At 44.7% G+C, this 9,408-nt stretch overlaps 1 protein-coding gene across 6 annotated transcripts in view; it reads right to left on the bottom strand.

Moving 5' to 3' along the window:
- SLC8A3 (solute carrier family 8 member A3) overlaps positions 1–9,408 on the bottom strand; it is a 149,085-nt gene that overhangs the window by 79,499 nt on the left and 60,178 nt on the right. The gene's annotated exons all lie outside the window — the stretch shown is intronic.

The raw sequence follows: 9,408 nt of genomic DNA, 5'->3' as shown, positions 1-9,408 counted from the left end.
ACTAGACTGAAGAACAAAACGACAGCAACTTGTCTGTCCCCCTTTCCCCAATTCCCCAGCACTGTTCCCATCCCCCCAATTCCCCAATAAAAAAAAAAAAAAAAAAAAAAAAAGGATGTTCATGTACTATCAGTCAGTCAAATGTGAATGAGCATGCTTTGGAAAATAAAGGATAGAAAAAAAAAAGGAGCACAAGGGCAGTGACATATTGGTTAGCAGTTTACCTGTTTTGATCTGTTTCCACCATTTGTCAAAGGAGTCATAAGTATTTACCCTTCCCAGTGAGAGGGTTTTTGTGAGGCTCAATTGGGAAAATGCACGTGAAAACATTTTGGAAACTGTGAAATACTAATTCAACCATAAGATAAGGTGACAGTGGTGATGATGGCAATGATGACGTGGGACAAATTTTAAAGCATGTCTTGGATTTTGATGGGCAATGCTAGATGGTACAGGGGCATGGTCGGATGGAGCCACTATGATGGAAGGTGTAGAACTCAGGGACAAGACACAGAGGCTGAAAAGAACGGAGTGTCAGGGACTCCTGAGCAAGAGAGCAAATACAGCAGAATAGTGACAGCTATAACGGGATCACACACTGAGGGGATTTGGAGGCCAGCTGGAGGCCAAGTTGAGGCTTCTACCACAGAAGGTTTTTTTCCTTTCTTTTTTTTTTTAGTAGGCTGTAGTCACACTCTCCCTAATTCAGGCCTCAAATAGTACTTTTGAACTTTTTTTCTGTCAGCATTTAAGTTGGTATTGGCTCATAAGGAGTAAGTAATCCATTGCAGTGGTCCAAATGAAATGTAATGAAAGCCTCGTTGGTGGTATTAGAAATGAAAAAAAAAATTTTTGAGGGACAGTATCTGGCTGGAATCCAGAGGATTCGACCACTGATTAAGACTTGAGGAGTAACAAAGATGAGATGATAGACTCAAAAATGACTTCAGAGTGGCCAAGAAAAGGGTGGGACCACAGACAGGAGCAAAGGCACAAAGGAATGAGGCTGCAGTGGATGATGGAGGAGGGAGGGCCCTAAGGTGGCTCCCAGGTTGCTCAGGAGAGTGGCGGGTAGACGAAGATGCCATGTGCACAGGGAAAGAGCACAGAAAAGGAAGCATTTGGGGAAAGACATTAAGTTCCACTTCAGGTATGTTGAGCATGAAGTATCTGCTGGATATGAAGACAGAGCTGTAGGCAGTTGGAGAAAAGTCTGGAGATCAGTGGGGAGGTCTGGACTCAGGATAAGAATTTGTGAGCCATCAGCCATTTGGGTGTTAATTGAAGTTATAGGAGTAATGAGATTATTCATGGATAGCTTGTAGGCTGAGGAGAGAAGTGGCCAGTGGAAATGGGGAGAGGGAGAGGAGCCCGCAAAAGATGTCAAGAAGGAATCGGTGGAGAAGTAGAAAGCAAACCAAGGTCCAAGCTGGTTGAGAATTTTAAGAGAATGAGGAGTCAACAGTGATAAATGCTGCAGAGAGCATGTAACCATGTTAACTACACCAAAAATATATGTGTGTGTGAAAGGCAAGTTGCAAAAACTAAAAAAAAAAAAAAAATTCATTTATGTATGAGACTATGTGTGATGCTTTAACATTAATAGTGGAGATGTCTTTAATGTTAATAATAGAGACGAGATGATGAGATTTGTGGGAAGTCCCTAGCGGCTTCACGTTCAGAAGTGAGGGCAGTAGTCCATCTATCAGAGTTTGCTGAAGTGGAAGAAGTGACTATGAACAACTCGGTAGAGAAACCTGAAGGTCAAGGGAAAGATCAGTAGTGATCTCAGGAGTGTGTTTGTTTATGGGTTGGATTTGGTTTTAAGAGAGACCTAAGCCTGCTTATAAAAAGGCACCGAGAATTGGGGGTGGGAAGAGAGAAGCATGGAGAGGGAGAGGCTGAGACCAGCAGCCAGGGGGAGAAGAGCTGTTGGAGTAAGGTCCCTGAGGTTGCCAAAAGGGTGGGATGAAGAGCACAGAGAGAGTCTCATTGACAGGCAAGAGGTGCATACCTTCTCCCAGACTCGGTGCATAGAGGGGTTCCGAGATGAGAAGTTAAGAGTGGTCTCATCAGTGTGTCTGAGTAAACCATCTATTGAGCGTAAGGCAGGTGGGTGGGTTTGGAGCCTTGAGACAGGTGAGAAAGGCTTGGAATGGTCACTGAGGGGATGGGACAGCAGCCACCAAGAGAGGAACAAAAGGCTTGCTGCGCAGCCATGGTTGTCTGGGTGGGACTAGAGAGGATTTGCAGTGAGACTATCGGCCGACTTAGCAGCTTCCTGTCATCTCAAAGCCTGGACGTGGGAACGAAGGAAATGGGCAGTGAACAACCCAGGCTGGGGTTGCTGGCTCTTTCTGTTTGTTCTCATGTGACTCAGGACACCTCTCTCTCCTGGCTGTACTAGTTCCTAAGGCCGCCATAACAAGAGACCACACACCGGGCTGCTTGAAACAACAGGAATTTATTGTCTCACAGTTCTGGAGGCTAGAAGTTTGAAATCAAGATGCCAGCAGGGCTGTGCCCGCTCTGAAGGCTCTAGGGGAGAGGTTCCTTCCTCGACTCTGCTTAACTTCTGGTGGTTGCCAACAATCCTTGATGTTCCCTGGCTTGTAGATGCATCACTCCAATCACTGCCTCTGTCATCACACGACCTTCTCCCCTGTCTGTCTGTGTGTCTCTGTCTTTGTCTCTTCCCTTTTTCTTTTTTTCTTTTTTTCAAGATTTTATTGGGGAATTGGGGGAGGGAACAGCGTTGGGGAATTGGGAAGAGGAACAGACAAGTTGCTGTCCTTTTGTTCTTCAGTCTAGTTGTGGAGAACATCGCCTCAATGGTCCATGTTGGTATTATCATTGCGCTCTTCCCTGGTGAGGCAGATCACTCGCCAGCCATTGGACGGCCGCTCACGGTGGCTCACGCCAGCTCACGCCAGTTGCCAGTTGCTCACGCTGGCTGCCAGCCACTCATGGTAGCTTACAGCAGCTCACTGCAGCCCCATTGCAGCTTTTGCCGTCGCCAGCGACTCACGGCAGCCCAGCTCCAGGTCAAGCTATTGTTCACCATCTTAGCTGTAGAGGACACAGCATCACTGGCCCATGTGGGATCTGAACCGGCGGCCCTGCTGGTCAGAGCTCGCGCTCCCAAGCCAACTCTTAACCAACAAGCCACTCGGCCAGCCTGTCTCTTCTCTTTTTATAAGGACATTAGTCATATTGGATTTAGGGCTCACTCTACTCTGGTACAATCTCATCTTATTACATCTGCAAAAAATTTATTTCTAAACAAGGTTACATTGTGAGTGGACACGAGCTTTGGGGGAACACTATTCAACTAAGTACACTGGTCTTTGTGCCCAGTGGAGACTCAAGCATGGGGATAATCTTGAAGCATCATGTCTAGACCTGAACTCATAATGCCGTGACCGGCTTGACTAGTGCACAGGGGAGAAAGCATATAGCATTTGCCAACTTCAATAGAGCTAAGAACACTTCCTACTCCTTCCTTTTATAATCCTTTATTTATAAAGTCATTTGTATTCCAGGAAGAGCTGTTATTTAGCTATTCTTACCTCAGTGTTAATCCCTTAACACAGAGAAAATGATCCCGCTAAAGGGAAGAGGAGATTAAAAATGAGGCGAATTACTAAATTGTTAGCACTATAACCACAGGCTAAATCAACATGCACAGATACCCACCTCAAATTGGTTCAGCAATCCAACTCTGTGCTAAGGCAAGCAACACATGTTCAAGCATTTCATTAGCTCACTTGTCTCTCTTGTTCAGTTATGACAAGCTCAAGGGCAAATCAGAATTTAGCAGCCTAACCTGACCATGGCAGAGGGAACATTGCTTTTTGTGTTTTTTGGGGGTTTTTTTCTGATGTTGTTAGGTGTTGGTAAAATTTTCTTCTCTGAAGCCTCATGAACCACCATTCCCCTGCCCCCGCACTATGCTCTTCCTAGATGATGATAACCCAAAAAAACCTTGCCTTCTTCCCCAAGAAAGTTTATAAAATAAAGCCCTCAGTTCTTTTTTGTTTGTTTGCTTCAATTTTTTAAGTTTTTCAATTACAGTTGACATTCAATATTATCTTGGGGCTTGGATACTTAGGAGGACAAGTGAGGTTGTATCAACAAAGGTAACTGAGAAGTCTTGGGTGGAGGACAGCAGTGAAACAGGAAAAACCCAACCCTTCGTGGACCACATGACATTTCACAGTTCTAGGGCTTTAGCACTGTTGTCATCTGAGGATGGCCTAGGATTTTAGAGTTGGATGGGACATAAGGATTATTTAGCTCAACCTTCTCATTTTACAGATGAGGAAACTGATAGGGGAAGTAACTAGCTCAAGGACACATGTGGGGCTTTTAGCGGAGCTGGGAATAGACTCAGCTCTCTTGACTCTTGGCCCAGTCATCTTTCCACTCTATGCAACAGCACCTGAAAAAAATATATAGGTGCAGGGAAGTGTACCCAGCTGTCACATATATCAGCTATGGTTTAATTGGCATTCTTCAATCCCCCTCCTGGAAATACAGGTTCAGAAATGCGAGGGCTAAAATTTGGGGAGATTTATGGGCTTAAAAAAGCATTCTCTAAACAGGTCTTCTCCCTGCTCCCATCCCTGCCATCCTTTGGCAAGTCCATTAAAAATAGCTTTGACTTGAAATTGGCCTGGAGATCATCATTGACTCTGCAAATTATATAAGCCCTCAACTGAAGGCATAACCATACCAAAATCTGAATCCCTGCTGGGATATGCAGATGCATGGAGGAGAGCTCAGATCTATAGATCAGACCTATGTAGACCTATACATATACAGACCTATAGATTCCTGGGGGCGGGGGGAGAGGGTGTGTGTGATAGTGAGGTGCTGCTCCAAAGAGTTGGAAAGGTGGAGCTTCCTTATTTCAGCCTCTCCCTAGGCATCATAGCCAGGCAGGGCTGATACGAAATGAACTTTGCAGACTTCGCCCTAACCTCCAAAGTAGCACTACTAAGATGTTTCAAGGAGAGGTATTTAGGTTTAAATGAGGTCATGAGGGTGGAGCATCCGTGATGACACTTGTTAGTGCCGTTATAAGAAGGAAAAGAGACCAGAGCTTTCTCTGTCTGCCATAGGAGGATATAGTGAGAAGGTGGCTGTCTGCAACTCAGGAAGAGGCTCTCTCCAGACACCAAATCTGCAGGCACCTTGATCTTGGACTTCCCAGCCTCCAGAACTGTGAGAAACAAATACTGTTGTAGCCAGTCTCTGGTATTTTATTCCAAGCTGACTAAGACACTCACACATCTGATCTGCTCACCCCAAGAATCATATGATGTCCCAGCTGACAGGCTACCTCAGATCTCATCCAGTTTTACATCTTCACTTCACAGGATGAAACTAAGGTGTAGAGTGTAAAAGTAAATTGCTGAAGATGACACAGGCTACTTAGTGGCCAATACAGTTTCTCAGGCCAGAAGCTAAAACCAGTGGAAAATAGCAGATATGAGCCTGGGCTCTGGAGTTATAGCCTGAATTTTGGATTTGCCACAAACTACTTATGCATTATGAGTTATAACAGAGCTATGTTACATCTCTACAGTCAGTTTTGTCATCTGTACATTGAGGATAATAACCTTGTAGGACTGGTGTGAAGATTAAATAATACCATATTTTGCCATGTATACTGTGCACTTTTTTGCCCAAATTTGTGAGGGAAAAATACGAATGAGCATTATACATGGATAGTACTAATTCTGTATCTATATAAATGTTTTTAATTCTTTTATTTATGCTTATGAGTTAAAAGTGTAATTCTAGAAATCAATAACGATATCTGTGTACAAAATAATACCCTGGAGTACAATAACTGGTTTTGTTGAACTTACAATGAACTTGCAATGATGAAGAGTTCTTGGCCTGCTATGATGCATAAATATCATAAATTTGTTACCGGTACATAAAATTTTTGTACCTTGTATCTGTTCTTGTGTTTTGTAATTATTTGTTACATAAAATTTCTTATACCATAATATGTTAAAAAATAAATGCTAAAATTCCTTTATAATACAAAAACCAATTACCTAAATGTAAACAAACAAAAATTTGAATTAAAAAATGAAAACAAAAGATTTTTTTCCTGAAAGTTTAGGCCAAAAACATGGGTGTGCATTATACACAGCAGATACGGTACTTAGAACATTGCCTGGCAAACAGTAAGTGGTGTATAAATGCTAGCTACTTGTGGTGGAGACCAGTAAAGATTCAGCTCCCCTCCTAGAGTGTAGAGTTACTGCTGGGATGTGGCTGACCAGCCAGGGGTTACATTTCCCACTCCCTCTTGCATTAGGTAGGACCACACGACTGAGTGCAGGGAGAAGTGATGCGTGCCACTACTGGGTCAGGTGGTTAAGTGACAGGTGCAGTCTGCCCTCCTCTGTTGGTTGGATTATACCAGAGCAGCTCTGCAGCCCCAACACGGTAGAGCAAGATGGAAACAGCGTGTGTCCCTGAGTAATAATAGCTGGAACTGCCTGACCAGGATATGAGACTTTGCATGAGGAAGATACAAAGGTTTATTGTGTAAGCCAATGGGATTTGGGGGTTGTTACACCAGCGAGCATGAAGTACCCTGACTAATATGTTATTTCTATTATTACTAAAGTAGGGCATGTGTTGAGAAAACTGAGAGGGAAAATTAGTGTTGAACCAGTGTGACTCTTGGCTACAACTTCTGGGTTTGAAGGTGGGAAAGGTGAGTATTTGCAACATCCCTGCTTACACTAATCCTCACACTCGAAGGCCTGATTCTCCTGCTATTAAACAGCAGAGGGCAAAGACGCGGAGTCCAAGCTAGCTCTGTCCTCCCTAGGGTCTGACATAGCCTTCCTGATGAGCGTGGTGAGACTGTTCTAAATGATTTCGGCCCTGGCAGCACGCTTCTTGCAGGAATGGTAAAGGAATTAGAAGTGTTGCAGGAAGGGTGGCAGCAAGGGGATGAAGCGAGCTGGGGCCTGGTCCTCCCTCTGCCATTAACTCACTGTATAACCTCGGCCAAGCCGCATCATGTCTTCAGCTTTAGTTTCCTCATCTATAAAACGAGGGACTAAAGAATCTCAAGGGATCCATTCAGATGTAATGATTGGGGGCTTTCACAGGTTCATCCATTCAACCAACATTCACTGAGCACTGTGCTGGGTGCTGCAGGTACAAAGAGCTTTAAGATACGGTCTCTGGCCTCAACACGTCCACAGTCTAGAGAGGAATCACCCGTACTGGGGTCAGGCATGATGGAGGTGGTCTTTGTGCAGTGTTCTCTGTCTTTATGGCCACTTAGAGACTTAGCTGATCTTGATGTAAAAATAGAAGAGGAAGGGGATAGGGATTATTCACAAGGCAAGTACCCTAAGAAAGATGTTCATTCTGGAGCAGCCCAGAATCTGCAACATGGCAGCAATTCACACATCTCTTTCCCCCCACCCCGCAAAACTCAGAAGCACTGACTGCATTTTTAGACCCAAAAGGAGCCTATCTATTATCTCATACTCCCTCATTTACAAGTGAAACTTAGACCCAGACAGATTAAACAGCTCATGTAAGGTCACTTATCTGAAGATAAGATCAGGCCCAGGCTCTCTATGCCAGCCATCTTGAGTCACGGCTTTGGAAAGAAAGGCAAATTTGAAAAAGCATCCCCACTGGATGTCCCGGGGAGGGGCCAAGTGAGTGTTTCCCACTGCAACTCCACCCAGATTCCCTGCTCTGAAAACCTCTGGATTCCTTTTGTGGGTGCTACTGAAGAAGCTGGGAGCCTCCTGATGCTCCCAACCCCCCAGATGCTGATGAGTCTTGCACTAATCAGGTCTAACATCCATAGCTCTGACATGCAGCTGCTGAGAAATCTCTAGACCAGTTACCTCCTTCGGCCTTTCTGCCTCAGTTTCCACACATAATATCTGTTTCAGTGATGTTTCAAACTCCATAACTACAAAACTGGCCATACAGCCAAACTAGGGGAGGGGGTGAAGTGTAGAATATGGAGAAGAGCCAACAGCCACCTTCTGGTTGAAAGGATTCAACCCTCTGAGGAAAACAAAAAGCCCCTTCCTCTGTTGCCATGGGAACAGTTCAGCCCTGCTATGGATGCTCTGCAGGAGGCTGCCTAGGAGCAGAGCTGGGGAGAGGACTTTCTTTCCAAAGAGGGAGGAAGGCTGTTTGTGAAAAAGCAATCCTGTCAGCTCTTCTAATTCCTGCAGGGGCTAGAAGGGTTCCCCCGCCTCTAGCCCTCGGGCATCTTTGTTCATAGCATTGCCAGAAAAGGGGCCATGGCCCAAGGCTCACGCCAGATGATTATGGAGTCAGGTTCTCTGTTTAAAGACTCAAACTCACGGAGGAGAAGAGGTTTCTTCATCTCCACTGGTACAGCCATGTCTCTGTGCCCCCCTGTCCCACCAGCACAGGAAGACTGGGCACCCCTTGTCTGAAGAAGCCAAAGATAACCAGAAAGAGAGCCGTATCAGAGGAGATTTTGTGGGGAGCAAGTGTGTGAATGGAGACAGTAAGCAGCCACAAGTCCCTTCTATGTGACTTTGGAATCCTTATGACCCCACTCCCACACCACACGTTCATACAAAGACTGACAATGTTTGGTTCCTGGCCAGTTTTTTCTTTCACTCTGTTTCACAGCAGACTCATTTATCAGCTCACTCCCAGCTGTTTCTGACTCAGACACACACCTGAGAGCCCCGTCCCATACCCATCCTTTATGAAGGGCTCCAGTCTTTACTGGGTCAAGGACAGTGGGGAGGGCTCTGATGGCACAGCGGTTAAAGGCGTGAGCTCTGATGTCAGAAAGGCCTGGCCCTGTGACCCAGTCAGAATACTAAGCCTCTAAGCCTCAGTTTCCTCATCTGTAAAATGGGTAGTATACTATCTACCTCATAGGACCACTGGGAGAATTATATGACATATTGCATGGATAGCATTTAGCCAAGGACTTGGAGCATAATGCCAATTTAAAGAATGTAGACTTGGCACACACACAAAAAAGTTTAGACTAAATGACCTTGACATTTTTCCCAATTATAGGAGCCTGGAATTTCTATCCCACTTCTTGAAAACAAATGTATTATGACTCTCTTCCATGGTTAGGATTATTTCAACTATGTTTTGAATGTCTTCTTCACTCTCTCCTTTTCTTAGTCTCCTTTATAAATTGTTATTTATGCTGAAAACAAAGAAAGAAATACAGTAATACGTAAACAGTGTGTTTGGTGGTTGGAGACTATGTGGAATGGTTTTTTTCTCTTATGATAAAAATAAAATATTTTTGGGCCAGCCGAGTGGCACGATGGTTAAGAACTGGCTTGGGATGCCAGAGGGCCCCGGTTTGGATCCCACATATGAGGGCCAGTGACTCTG

This window comes from Hipposideros armiger, unplaced genomic scaffold (assembly GCF_001890085.2).
Source record: "Hipposideros armiger isolate ML-2016 unplaced genomic scaffold, ASM189008v1 scaffold_59, whole genome shotgun sequence".
Lineage (NCBI taxonomy): Eukaryota > Metazoa > Chordata > Mammalia > Chiroptera > Hipposideridae > Hipposideros > Hipposideros armiger.
This window is presented reverse-complemented; position numbering and strand designations above follow the sequence as displayed.